This window comes from Gossypium hirsutum, chromosome A11 (assembly GCF_007990345.1).
Source record: "Gossypium hirsutum isolate 1008001.06 chromosome A11, Gossypium_hirsutum_v2.1, whole genome shotgun sequence".
In the NCBI taxonomy this organism is placed as follows: domain Eukaryota; kingdom Viridiplantae; phylum Streptophyta; class Magnoliopsida; order Malvales; family Malvaceae; genus Gossypium; species Gossypium hirsutum.
In genome coordinates, this window is record NC_053434.1 from 84,544,527 (window position 1) to 84,558,822 (window position 14,296).

A 14,296-nucleotide genomic window follows, 5' to 3' on the forward strand; every position below is an offset into this window, starting at 1 on the left:
ATCTCGTAAAATTACCAAAGAGCACTTGTAATCTAAGGTATGTTCTTCAACCTATGATGGCTATGTCAATTATAAACGCGTTCCTAGTTTGATTATAGTAACGTGATGACCTTCGTATCTGGATTTCTCTAAATCTTCATGTAAAGAACTGATATCAATAAAGGTATACAGGATGAAAATTGCAGTTTCAGCTTGTATGGTGGGTCCCTTTTCTTCGAGTAAGTTAATCGAAGTTAATGCATTCAATTGAGGCATTTTTGTTATCTTAAGCTAATGCAATTGAAATGGAATTTGGTTAGTATGATAAGTGAGTTTGAATGGTTTCATGTTAGACTGTCCCATCAATTGAAAAAGAAGATCTTTTAAAATGTTATTTATTGATGATTAATACCAACTCAGTGGTTCAAGTGGTATTGATTATTATTTGAAAGGTTAAATAAAGTATTCGTATCTGGAAATAAGATTTTACCTCTCTTTGGGTAAAGGATAGATAGTCTGAATGAAAGTGCATATATATATATCTTAAAAGACCCTGATATGATTTAAGCTTGTTCTGAATGATAAAGTTTCTGTCTTGTGAAAGTTGAATGGTCTATTACATGTTTTTAAAGCTTTGAATGAGCGAGAATGTTATTGACCAAAGTTTTTGAACCAATGGGGTATGTGCGAAATAAAAATTTCTTGAATTTCAATACTGTGTTATTGAATAAATTGTGATGTGCCCTAAGTCAGTAAAGTAATGGGATGGCTAATGTATCTACTGTCCTAAAGAGAATTGAGTGTGAGATTGTGCAACTGACTTAAGTCGATTATTGCCTGATTTCTGAAAAGGGAAGAATGTGGTTACAAGTACTTGAAATGAAAATTCCAAGCTTATACAAAGAGTTTACAAGAAAAATCACAGGAGTAATATATTGATGGTCGAGTCTAGAACTCGACATTTCTAATCTTTGTAATTGAATATATGAAAGGCTATCAGGACTACTGTTGAACATCGGGTGATATCAGAACGATCTTCGTCACTAGTGATGTTGGAATGGAAATGAGAACAAGATGATTATGGATTTCTTGTCAGGATTATTCTTAGATTTGAAAGAGGAAATGATATATGGATTTCTGGTGGACATATGATGAAATTTGCAAATCAACTTGGTAAATGTTAAATCTGCCCAACTGGTTAATGGAATCATGTATTGATGAGAGTATCAGATTTCTTGGGAAGCTAGTCCTGGTTAATTGGATTGGGATACGGGCTTTCATATATTATGAGTTATTGGGAAAGCTAAATAAGACCTTGGATTTTAAAGAAGGCTAAAGTAAAAGGTTCTTTAGCACAAATTATGAGATAATAAAGATTATGAGGAACTAAACCACTCTTCTAGTAAGATTTTCGGGGATGAAAATACTTAAAGGGGGGAGAAATGTAACATCTCGAATTAGGGCCTAGTCGGACAATGGTTTCGGGACCACAAATCCAATGTAATAAAAATTATTTCTATTATATTTTTATGGTCTACGATTTCACGGAATGATTTTGTGAAAATTTCGTTCGAAAATTTCGACGTTTGGGCACTCAATTTGGTCAAAAGGACTAAATTGTAAAAAGTGCAAAAGTTGAGTTCTACAGATTAGAGGTGTCTAATTGTTATGAAATTTTGAATGGGAGGTCCTTGAATGGTAATTAGACCATTATTTAATTGTTGGACAAAAATAGACATGAAATGGGTGTAATAAAATATTTTTAAGTTAGGGGCATTTTGGTAAACTAATAATTAAATGAATTAAAAAGCCAAAATAGCCAAAATAGCCAAAACATAAGAAAATAGGATGAAGTTTCATTTCCGAGCATTGGGGCAAAAGTACAAATATGCAAAAGTTTAGGGGTCAAAATGAAAATTTGTAAAAATATGATTTTTGGACCCCTATGAATAATGTGACTAATTAGTAGGCTAAATGTGATATTATAGATCAAGGAAAACAAGATTAGGTCTTAGAACGAGGTTGAACAAGGTTAAGTACAAACTCGAAATAAATAGTCGAACTAGAAACCGAGGTAAGTTCATATGTTAATGATAATGCAATAATATTATTATTGTTCATATTTGAACTTAAATTGATGTGTTAACATTGGGTGACGGATATTCATTTAGTTTATATGCAAATTATATATTGTAACAAATGCCAAATTATAATTATATGTAATACCATGTTTATCTTATGGACTAATGTCTAAATAAATATGGAAATGTGTTGAATTGGATGTACATGGCATGAGCAGCTATGCATAATGAGATACTTGTTGAAAAGAGAAAATCTCAGTTGAATAAAAAGGGAAATTCGATGGATAAACCATGGCTTACATGACTTGAGATCCTGCATGTGTTGCAGAAAAGGATTTAGCCCGGACAGGTAATCCTATTCGGGTCTGAATTTAGCTTGGACTGGTAATTCATATCCTGGCTCATTGAGAGTGCTTGTCGTACAAGGGATTTAGCCTGGACTGGTAATCCCGACATCACTCCATGAGTTTACATTACGGGGGATTTAGCCTGGACTGGTAATCCAGCCGTAAGATGTGAGGTTCGCGGGAGTGCGCATATGAAATGACCACTTGTATGAATTGACGGTGAATGGGATATCTATCGAGATTCTGAGAAATTCAACGATATTGATATGAGAAATGAAATAAAAGGCTCTTGCCATGATACATAATGTATGTTATATGATAATATTATAATGCATGTGAGTTGTCCTATTTGGACAAGTGCGGAGCTAAATGATAGCACAGGTAAGTACTCGAAATCCATGAACACGTACTTGACATGAGAAATGAAATGGACTTATGACAATGGTGCAAATGAATGAATGATATTTATGAGAATAATTTCTATGACAAATTGTGATGGTTATTATCTTGTTGCACTAAGACATATTTGGTATAGCAGCATTGGTTTGACTTTAGAAATCCACTAAAAATTGTGTAAATTGAATTAAAGACTGAATAAAATATGGAATTAAAGCTTAATGAGTCTAGTTTCACATAAAGGAAATTGTGTAAGAAAAATAATTCTTTATGATGTGATATTTGAATTCTTGTGAGACAGAGTTGGAGTGATTCTAGACTCCCTATCTCAACTTTGGAAAATCACTAGAAATTGTAAAAGAATAATTATGAGTTAAAATTCATATGAATAAAATCCTTAATGAGTATACTTTCAGGAGAAAGAGATAGGAATATTATCCGTGTCTTGTACTAGGAGATAAATAAATTTTAGTAAAGAAAGGTCGAAGCTGGCAAACTGCAAAAAGGGGGAGATTTTGAATAATAAATTGTACTTATTTGCTAGACCAAAAATTATAAAACTTTTATGATAAGAATATATATGAGTCTAGGTTTTGGGAAAATTAACGGATATCAATTTGGAATTCTGTAGCTCGAGTTATAAATAATTTATCGACTATGACTCGAGTAGACAGCTTGACCAGAATATGAATAAAAGCATAATTATAGTTGTTTTACCTAAAGGAAACATGCTATTATAATGCTTATTATTTTCATATGGACTTACTAAGTGTAAATATTACTCCCCCTTTCCATCTTTTTAGTTTTGACAGGTCAGCTCGGGGTTGGAGATCGTCGGAGGTAGCATCACACTCTCAAGCCTTTACCCTTGGAGTATTGACATGTATATGTTAAACGTGTTCCAGTGAGTGACATGTATAGGGACATAGTTTCTCTATGATCGATTTCTTTGTGATTATCCAAATGTATTGCAATTAATGATTTGTTGTATGTAGCCATGAGATGTGTCTTATAATGTTTTTGGCTTGTAAGCCTATTCATCCATGATATGTGTAAATGTCTTGTGATGTGGGTATGTGATTATGCTTGTTCACTATGTATAAGAATTATATAACATATATACATGGTGAATGCCTTAGGACCATTTGAGGTGGTCATGGCTATGGAATAAATGTGTGATATGGTAATAAGTTGATAATACCCTGAACATGGATGTTTAATTTATAAGTTTGAAAACATAGTATAATGGTATAAGAAGTAAAAAGGGGTGACTTAAGGCTTGGAAAATAGCCTATTAAGGTCCACATGGTTGGACACAGGGGCGTGTGTCTAGGCCGTGTGTGACACACGGTTCCCTCCCATGGGTGTGTGCTATGGTCATGTGTCCCCTGCATTTAAAATTTTGAGTTCGCATAGGACAGGGTGGGTCACACGGGCGTGTCCCATAGCCGTGTCCCAAAGTTAGTATTGAACATAGATAGGCAGCATGGGTGTGTGCATGGTCGTGTTTAAAAGTCAATATTGCCCAAGGGTTAAGGGCATGGGCGTGCCCCAAGTGACACAGGCGTGTGAGTCCACACGGCCCACCTACACGGGCGTGTGACACTCCAAAGTTAGAAATTTATTAAGTCACCCTAAGTTTACCGAATGTTTTTGGTTTTGTCCCGAACCGCCTTAATGTAAGTTTTAGGCCTCGATGGCCTATTTAAGGGACGATAGCATATGTTCTAAAAGTTCTAATTTTTGGCGAAATTTAGTGACCCGGTTTTGTATGTTTATGAATGTTTAAGTTTGGTAATGCCTCAAGCCCTGTCCTGGTGTTGGATATGAGTGAGGGGTGTTACACCTTTCCATTGAATGGTCATGGTGGTTGGAGGAGTTTATACTCCTCATTCCTGCTATTAATCTCATCAAAATAAGGTTTTAAACGGGTGTTGTTTACCTTAAAAGTGCCAAACTTGGGGTGACTTACCTTAACTGTACCGAATGGAAAAATACTAAGTACCGTAAGAGGGATTTCTTCATCCTGTCTGGTAGTGACAATGTAAGGATCTGCGGCATCCAATAAGACTTTATCGCCAACCTTAAGTTGATTTGGAAAGGTATCGAGCTCATTCTGGCATAGTTTTGGTTTATCGTGTGTTCTCAGTTTATGTGTTCGCCATTCATCTAGCTCCTCTATTTGCAGTCTTCATTCTTCATGAGTAGGTCCTCTACAATTGCTTGAGAATGACTCGTGTGCTTTCTTCAGACTCATTTCCTGCAAAGTAGGTTGCATCATATTGTCAGTTTTAGTAGAATGGGTTAAACGATCACCTTTAATTTCTGATGAGTTGCCAGAATTGCGAGCTTAAAGGTTGATTGTTTCGTCTCCCACCCGAAGTGTGAGTTCACCTGTGCCAACATCAATGATCGTTTTGGCAGTTGCTAAAAAGGGCCTTCCTAGAATTAAAGGTGTGTTGCTACCCTCCTCTATGTCTAGAACAATGAAGTCAACGGGAAATATAAATTTATCGATTTTAACTAGCACATCTTCAATAATACCCCTAGGGAATCTTATAGTTTTATCTGCTAATTGAATGCTCATCCTAGTCTGTTTGGGTTTCCCGAGACCTAGTTGCTTAAACATTTTGTAAGGCATGACGTTAATACTAGCCCGTAAATTAGCTAATGCATTATTAACATCTAAACTACCAATTAAGCAAGGAATCGTAAAACTCCCTGGATCTTTTAGTTTGTGGGGTAGTTTATTCTGGAGAGTAGCTGAGCAAACTGCGTTTAGCTCCACATGCAATGCCTCGTCCAACTTCTGCTTATTTGCTAAAAGCTCCTTTAAAAATTTCATTGCGTTTGGCATCTGTGATAGAGCTTCAATAAACGGTAAGTTAATATGTAATTTTTTCAGGAGTTTAAGGAATTTACCAAATTTTTCATCTGAGCGGTCTTTCCTTGTCGCATTGGGGTATGGCACACGAGGTTTATATTCGACAGTCACTGGTTTGTTTTTATTATAATCTACCTCACCTTTACCTTTGCTTACCACCATTTCTTGCGTCGATTCTGGTTTAGGCTCAACAAATCCCTCTTTATTTTGAACATTAATCGCGTTGAGCTGCTCCCTTGGGTTAGGTTCAGTATTACTTGGAAAGTTACCTTGTGGTCGTCCAGAGATTAGTTTAGAAAGCTGGACTATCTGAGTTTCGAGCCCTTGGATTGACGCTTGTTAATTTTTAAGTGTCGTTTCAGTGTTCTAAAAATAGGTTTCTGATACCGAGATAAACTTTGTGAGCATCTCTTCAAGGTTTGGTTTCTTTTCCTTTTGATAGGGTGGCTGTTGGTAGCCCAGAGGTGGTCACTGATTTCCTTGGCCTCCCCATGAGAAATTTGGGTGGTTCCTCCAACCTGCATTATAAGTGTTACTATATGGATTGTTTTGAGGTCACGGATTATTACCCATGTAATTTAATTGCTCGTTATCCATGTTGTGGCTATAAGGTTGGTATTCCGAATGGCTTGATCCACCTCCACTTGCTTCGCACTGTATTAATGGGTGAACCTGTGAAGAACTAAGAAAACCATCAATTTTCTTATTCAAAAGTTCTACCTGATTAGAGAGCATGGTGACCGAATCGACGTTATAAACACCGGCTGTTTTCGTTGGCTTTGTCCTCATGACTTGCCACTGATAGTTATTCAATGAAATCTCCTCTATGAACTCATAAGCATCTTTAGGTGTTTTATTATTGATGGTTCCGCCAGCAGCTGTGTCAACCATTTATAGAGTCGAAGGATTCAAGCCATTATAGAATATTTGAACCTGGAGCCAAAGTGGTAACCCATGGTGAGGGCACCTTCTCAAAAGGTCATTGTATCTCTCTCATGCATCGTAGAGTGTTTCTAAATCCATCTGCACAAAAGAAGAGATATCATTACGTAATTTAGCCGTTTTAGCCAGCGGAAAATATTTTAGTAAAAATTTTTCTATCATTTGTTCCCAAGTAGTAATTGACCCTCATGGTAACGAGTTCAACCACTGTTTAGCTTTGTTCCTCAATGAGAAAGGGAATAACCGAAGACGAATGGCATCATCAGAAACGCCATTAATTTTAAATGTATCGCGTAGTTCCAAAAAGTTTGCTAAGTGAGTGTTGGGATCTTCATCCTGCAAACCATCAAACTGAACAAACTGTTGTATCATTTGAATTGTGTTAGGTTTCAGTTCAAAAGTCTTTGTAGCTACAGCAGGTCTAACTATGCTTGATTCAGTTCCTGTTAAAGAAGGTTTAGCATAATCATACATAGTGCGTGGAGTAGGATTTTGATTAGCCGTAATTGCAGGAGGTAGCTGATTGTCTTGGTTTTCATCCATCTCTTCGGTTGTGGGTTGAGTATTGTCTTCTTGCTCATTCTCTGTGTATCTTAGGCTTCGTCTTATTTCTCTTTGGTTTCTACGAACTGTGCGATCGATTTCTTTGTCAAAAAGTAGTGGTCCTGATGGGTTTCTTCTAGTCATAAACTATGAAAAACCTGCCGGAAGAAAGAAAAAGAAAATTAGTAAATTAGAATAAAATTAAAAATAAAATTAGATCGCAAGAAAAATAAATGGCAAAGTAATAAAAATTGAGTGTTCCTAATATTTTAGTTCCCCGGCAACGGCGCCAAAAACTTGATCGCGTGATTTCGTGATAGGTTTTAAATATTTATAATTAATCATTCTTGAAACTAACTATTATCGTGATGTAGGCAAGTGTACCTATCGAAAGTAGTATAGTTTTAGCAAGATCGAATTTTCAGACCCAAAGGAACTAAAAGTACTAGTAATGACGGTCTTTTTATTATCTAGCCTAAGAATAAAGAAGTTTTGTCTTAACTAACTAATTATCTAAACTAAGAATTCACAGAGAATAGAGTTGGGGAATTGCTTTTGGGAAAATCGATTGAATTAAGACAATACCGAAAAATCCACCTAGACCGTACTTGTTATTCTGGCTCCGAATCGAACGATTTATTCATTTAACTTGCTCCGTAGAGATCCCTAAGTTATGTTATTATCCCTATTCAAGACTAATAATGATATGACCCTGGTCAAGGATGCCCTTGACCTCAACTTGAATTCAGCTCCTCAAGCTCCATTTAGCTTGGTTCAGCTCACCGAATTTTATTTTAGCTCACATGAGCTTAATTCAGCTCGTTTGAGCTTGGTTTAAATTCAATTCAGCTCATTATTAGCTCTTTAGCTAAATTAACTTTATTTGCTGGAGTTTTAGACCATTTAAATAAGCATGTAAATAAGTTTCATTACAGCTTTTAAATATGTCTTAATTTATTACAAGTGTTTAATATGTCTTGATTTGGCTGAATTAAAGGTGTATAGATGTCATTTAATTTGTCTAAATTATTACATGTTTTAAATTTGTCCAGCCGAATTTATGTGTTATGATTTGTTAATATTTAAGTTGTCTCAATGTTATTTAGGATGTTCACATTATACTTTAATTTAGTTCAGCTGAATTTGCTTGAAATTAATTAAGTTCATGTGTGTTTTTAGGTACAGCCGAATGTGGAGATTCATTCAAGCTAGGTGCATGAACGTCTACTTACAATGCATGATGTGGGAACACAATTAAAGATGATTCATGAATGGGCTGGTTCAATGAACGTAAGGATGATGCATGAATGATTTAATACAATGAATGGAAGAATGCATGAATATTCACTTACATGCATCGGTTGCTGTCCATTGATCTCCTAAGTACCTATTCGGCCAAAAGGCATCTCTTGGAGTGTCCATTCACACCTTGGCTGAACCTAGACATGTCCATTGCTCTCCCATACATTCACCAAGCCTTCAAGTTCATTTCCTTAGCCATGAAGCTGCCCATTGAAGTACCATTCGGCCGAACATGGACAAGGACACCATTGGTCATTTTTCTAGAAGGTTCATGTCTTAATTTAGGTTCATTACTTAATCATTAAGTTCATGAATGGACTATTCGGTTAGCATAAGAAACTAGTATAAATAGCTCTGATACCAAATGATGTGATCCGGCCCGGATTAATTGAGTCGATTCACTTGATTGCCCGATCGTTGACGAGGAATAGTTGAGTTATCGGAAATAGGATGAAATAAGGCTAAAGATGCGGAAGCTTTCAAATGGTTTTAAAGGTTGGCTAAGGTGATGGTAAATTTATAAGGGTAGTAGGCTCGATTTAAGTATAAAAATAAGAAAAATGGATAGTTGATAAATGAAGGCTCGGTTTTGTAAAAAGATATTATAGTTGGGTAAAATCTAGGATAGTCGGTGGAATGGATAAATGAGCTTAAACACCAGAAACGATTCAACACTAAAAGTGTCACCCCGATTTCTATTCGGTTCAAGGTGGGATTGCGGAATTGTAGAAGGTTGAACGCCACACCAAAGCAAGGTGATAAGTTCAAAAGAGAACGATAGACGCCACTAGCACGCTAGATAAGTCAGATCGAAACTCGTACGAATTTAGAGAGGAGAAAACTCACTCTTTGAACAAAGTTCATTCAAATGATCAAAAGTCAAAAAAAGTCCTTTACAAATGAAAGAAAACAAATTTTTATAGGCACATAGATGACCATTCAAATTCGGCATCTAGGTGTTCACACAATAATAAAAACGTTCACACTAATGTATTAAAATAGTTCATAAATTCGGCAGATTCATGCACTAGCTGAATGGACACTTTCTTCCCCCTTAGTTTGTGCATGAATGCTTAGTCATAAAGAAAGGCTTCAAGTGACTTGTATGTGCACCAAAAGGTTGCATTCATCTTCTTGGGACGTTCATGCACTTGTATGGACCATGTATCTTCATAATTAAACACTTTAATGGCATGTAAGTTCATAAATGGTAGCATGAACCTAGTAAATTCGTTCTCCCCTTTGTGCATGCACTTAATTCAATCAATGTGTTGAATTATTGACTTAATTCCTTCCCTTGGACGTTCTTGAACCCATCCATGCATGTGTAGTAGCCGATAGGTCAATTCAAAGTGTGAACATGCTCAAGGAGCTCTATGGTCAACATAGAATTAGTTAGCAGCTACTTCTTGGCTGAATAAGTGCCTTGGAAAGTTAAGAGACAGCCACCATACATGCACTTAAGCCATTCATGCATTCTATCATCCCATGCATTTGATCCATTCATGGACTAGCCTTTAATGTCCATACATGCATTCGACACATGCATGAATTTGTAGAAACATTGCATCTAGCCGTACATGCACCAGCATTTAATACTTCTTCATTCATGAGTGTGGAATGCCCAAAAGAGATGTTTCTTCATTCATACACTGTACCGTCCAAAGGAATGTACCTACATGAAATAAACAAGTCATTAAGACATCTCATGAACACTCGTAAATTCGGCATGATGTGAACACATTAATGTCATGCATTAATTCGGCTATGTGAACATAATCAATTTATATAATGACAATGATATATTAATAACAAATATTAATATAAGACAAGTTTAATGCTTAAATGAATATGTGCAAATTTTATTTAATGTATTAAAGACAAAACCGAGTTTAAACTAAAATGAGCTAAGTTTTAGCTCGTGAGCTAAAGTTGAGCTGAGGCTAAACTCCTAAGCTGAAGTTGAGCTAAGGTTTAGCTCGTGAGCTAAATATGAGCTAGGAGTGAGCTTGGTTTAGCTCAGGCAAGTTGGATCGAGCTTGAATAAGCTGGATTTGAGCTAGACGAAGCTCGTGGAGCTGGAAACGAGCTGGGATCAGCTTGACAACATGTCAATGCTCGGCTTGACAGACTTGCTCGATGATGTCGCGGGGCGTGCTCGTATCATTCCCCCCCTCTTTTAGGCGACTTGTCCTCAAGTCGAGCCGTTTGTCCATGGGAGAACTTTGACTCATGCATGGTTTTCCTCGGTCAAATGGGATGGAAGATGTCACACAAACCTGAAAAATTCTTACCACAGCTAATAAAAAGAAACTCAAAGGAGTCAAATTCAAATGTGTTCGATAGTTCATAAAATATTCATTCAATCGAACATATGCCAAAAATCTCAATTTGACAAAGCAAGCATACATAAATTTATCAAAGAGTTTCGTTAGACCATCGTTACAAACATGAAAACTAAGTTGGATCAAGGGATAATTGGTTAAAAACGATGGTAGGCACTTAAACACATTATTCCTCATCCAAAACATTTTAATTTCTTTAATCGAATATAGTAACTCATTTGGTCCTTTGTCTTGCTCATGCAAGGTATGCCATGGCCAAAGGTATGCTAATTCTTCCTTTCGTTTTTGAACAACATGAGGGGAGTCTCCAAATTCCAACGTAATAATCACATCATCACAATTCCAAAAGGAAAAATCCATCACATCAAAGTATAAATAATTTCCAAACAACCAATCAATGGAATTTTCAACTTCAATCGAAGTGAGCAAAGATATTTGAAAATTTTCAAATGACTTACCTTGACGAATATGAAGAGAAGAAAATTGAGGATTGGGTTTACCTTTCTCAGTCAAAATGAATCTTCTCTCTTTGGATAGATAACGTAAGACAAACCTATTACTTCGATAAATTTGAATAGGTGGTGACGCACCATGACATGTCTTGCTCCTCGAGGGGTGGAATTCACAAAAATAAGACGGGTTAGTATTATCGAAAACTATGGACTTAAATGGAAAAGGAAAGTTACCATGGAAATTTGATTCAATTCCAAAAACATAGGTTGGCCTTACCTTCTCGAAATGAAACGAAAATTTCAAATGTGGCCAAACAAGGTGATTAATAAATGAATCAAAATTGAAACCCAAATCATTGAATTTCACCTTCTTATCAAAAATTCGAACTTCAAGCAAACATAATTTCAATGTAAATGATGCAAAGCGCTTAATGTTTCCATAAAATGAATTCATGTAGCAAATACCAGGCTTGAACACACGAACTTGATTAGGAATTCCAACAAGCAACATATTAGAAGAAGATATAATCAACTCACCACACGAATTATATTTCACTAGTTTAAACACACATGTTGATTTGACAAAACCGAGCATACCAAAATGCAAAGGTTCATACTTCAAGAGTATTAATCGGGAATGCAAATCACTACATGGAAATTTCGCACAAAAACTCAAAGATTGTTCATGAAGAACACAATTGCACATATCATGTGAAGATCTCAAAGAATTTTTAACGAACATGCAACTTTTCAAACAGGCAGATTGATCACAAATCAATTGAGCAGGCATATTTAAACATAAAGATTTAACACATGAGTTCAAAAAGTTTGCAGGGTCAAACACATGAGAATTTTTACGTGACAGACTTTGATCAAACATGTTCAAAAATTGCTTAGGGAAAACTAATCCAATGTTGTCAACAAATTTGCCAATGTAGTAATCGTCATAAAAAAAACTGTATATGGCACCTTTTAAAACAAAATCGTTAACAACAGTAAGTGAACAAAAATTATCCAAATCAAGTGACTTTGATTCGATAAACAAAGAATCCTTACCTTCTTTACCTTCAATCGCAAGTGGGTGGTAGTCATTCGCGAACTTACCTTTTTCGAACAACCTAAAACACCTCTCGTTTGGAAGGTAATGTAGATGGAATTGGTCGCACAAACTTCTAGGAACCTGAAAAGTTAACTCACAAGAAGATCGAACAGGTGGGTTAGTGGAAATAATCCTCACTTGCTCACTTGTTTTCTCACTCGATTCTTTTTCTTCTGGATCACTCGTTTCTTTTGTTTCAATTTCTTTTTCATCTTCTTTTTCACTCTCAAATTTCTTTTCATTTCCTTTTTCATTTTCTTTTTGCTTTTCAAAGGCTTTTTCAAAGGCTTTTTCAAGTTCTCTCAAGATTCGCTCATTTTCTCTCTTACTTGCCTCTTGCCTCTCTTTTCTTTTTATTTCATTTTTTTTATTTTGTTTTGTGATCTAACATTTTCGGAATAAAATCAAGGCTAAGTGTGGCGTTGGGATGGGTAAATAATGGTAGGAAGGGAAACTTGATGATTGGAGCAAATAAGAGAGAAAAAAAAATAAAAACTCGCAAGACTTTTCACTTTTTTTTTAACTTGATTTTTTTGCTCACCTTTTTTTTTGCTCGATTTTTTTTCACTTTTTTTTTTAATTTTTTTTTTCAATCAATTTTTTTTCGAATTTTTTTTTTGATTTTTTTTGTTACTCCAATACAATAGTAAGCTAAATACAAGGGAAAAAAATTAAATTACAACTCAAATTTTTTTTTTGATTTCTTTTTCACGTTTCGAACCTACTTGCGGCCTTATTACGAACGTCGGCGCTCCTCGTTTTAGTAGCTCTGATACCAAATGATGTGATCCGGCTCGGTTGATTGAGTCGATTCACTTAAGTTGCCCGATCGTCGACGAGAAGTTCGTTCGAAATTGTTTTAAGATGAAGATTGTTTTCAGTTTAAGCGGAAGACTTTTAAAAGGGTTCAAAAGATAGGCTAAATTCGGATATTTTGTAGGTTCGGTTTAATAAGAAAAGAAATAAAGTTTATATTTAATAAATAGGATGGAGAAGAAAAAAAATGAACTTAAGTATTAAGAACGATTCAATACTATGTAAAGTATTGCCCCGAGACTTATATTGCTTAAGGTGGGTTTAATGGAAGTCGAAGATGGACCTTGACCCGTTACCTATAGAGAGGTAGGAACCAAAGGTATAAAAAGGTGGATGAACGCCACACCAGGATGGTGATAAGTTCAAAAGAGAACGATAGACGCCACTAGCACGCTAGATAAGTCAGATCGAAACTCGTACGAATTTAGAGAGGAGAAAACTCACTCTTTGAACAAAGTTCATTCAAATGATCAAAAGTCAAAAGTCAAAAGTCGGTAAGGCTCATGAACTTTTTGAAACATCGTTGTTCTCTTTAGGTGGTGCCAAAGATTGTTTTGTTGATTTGATTCGTTATTCACATATTGGTTATGACTTGTGGAAACGATTTGAGACATTTGATTGCCTTAGAACATGTTCATTTTCGTTTCGAATAATTGACGAGGCATTAACAAGTAAATTAGTTTGTTTGCATGGTTGTGAACATGTTGCTTTGCATCCGTCCACTCCCATGGGATTTTCTTATTCTATTTTGCTTGCATTTGGATTACAAATTTATTTGAAACCATTCTTGTTAACTCATGGTTATTCCTTTCAGTTGTCCCAATTCCAATCCATCCCGTTCGACCGAGGAAAGCTAAGTAAAAGTTGCTGCGATCGAGTGAACCAATGGCTCGACTTGAGGACAAGTCGTTCTAAAGAAGGGGGAATGATATGACCCTGGTCAAGGATGCCCTTGACCTCAACTTGAATTCAGCTCCTCAAGCTCCATTTAGCTTGGTTCAGCTCACCGAATTTTATTTTAGCTCACATGAGCTTAATTCAGCTCGTTTGAGCTTGGTTTAAATTCAATTCAGCTCATTATTAGCTCTTTAGCTAATTAACTTTATTTGC

At 35.8% G+C, this 14,296-nt stretch overlaps 1 non-coding gene across 1 annotated transcript; it reads left to right on the plus strand.

The window, feature by feature from the left end:
- The first annotated feature begins 6,636 nt into the window (after positions 1-6,636).
- LOC121210718 (small nucleolar RNA R71) lies at positions 6,637-6,743 on the plus strand. The gene has a single exon (XR_005905831.1). It is a non-coding gene; the product is annotated as a small nucleolar RNA R71 (small nucleolar RNA).
- The last annotated feature ends 7,553 nt before the right edge of the window (positions 6,744-14,296 follow it).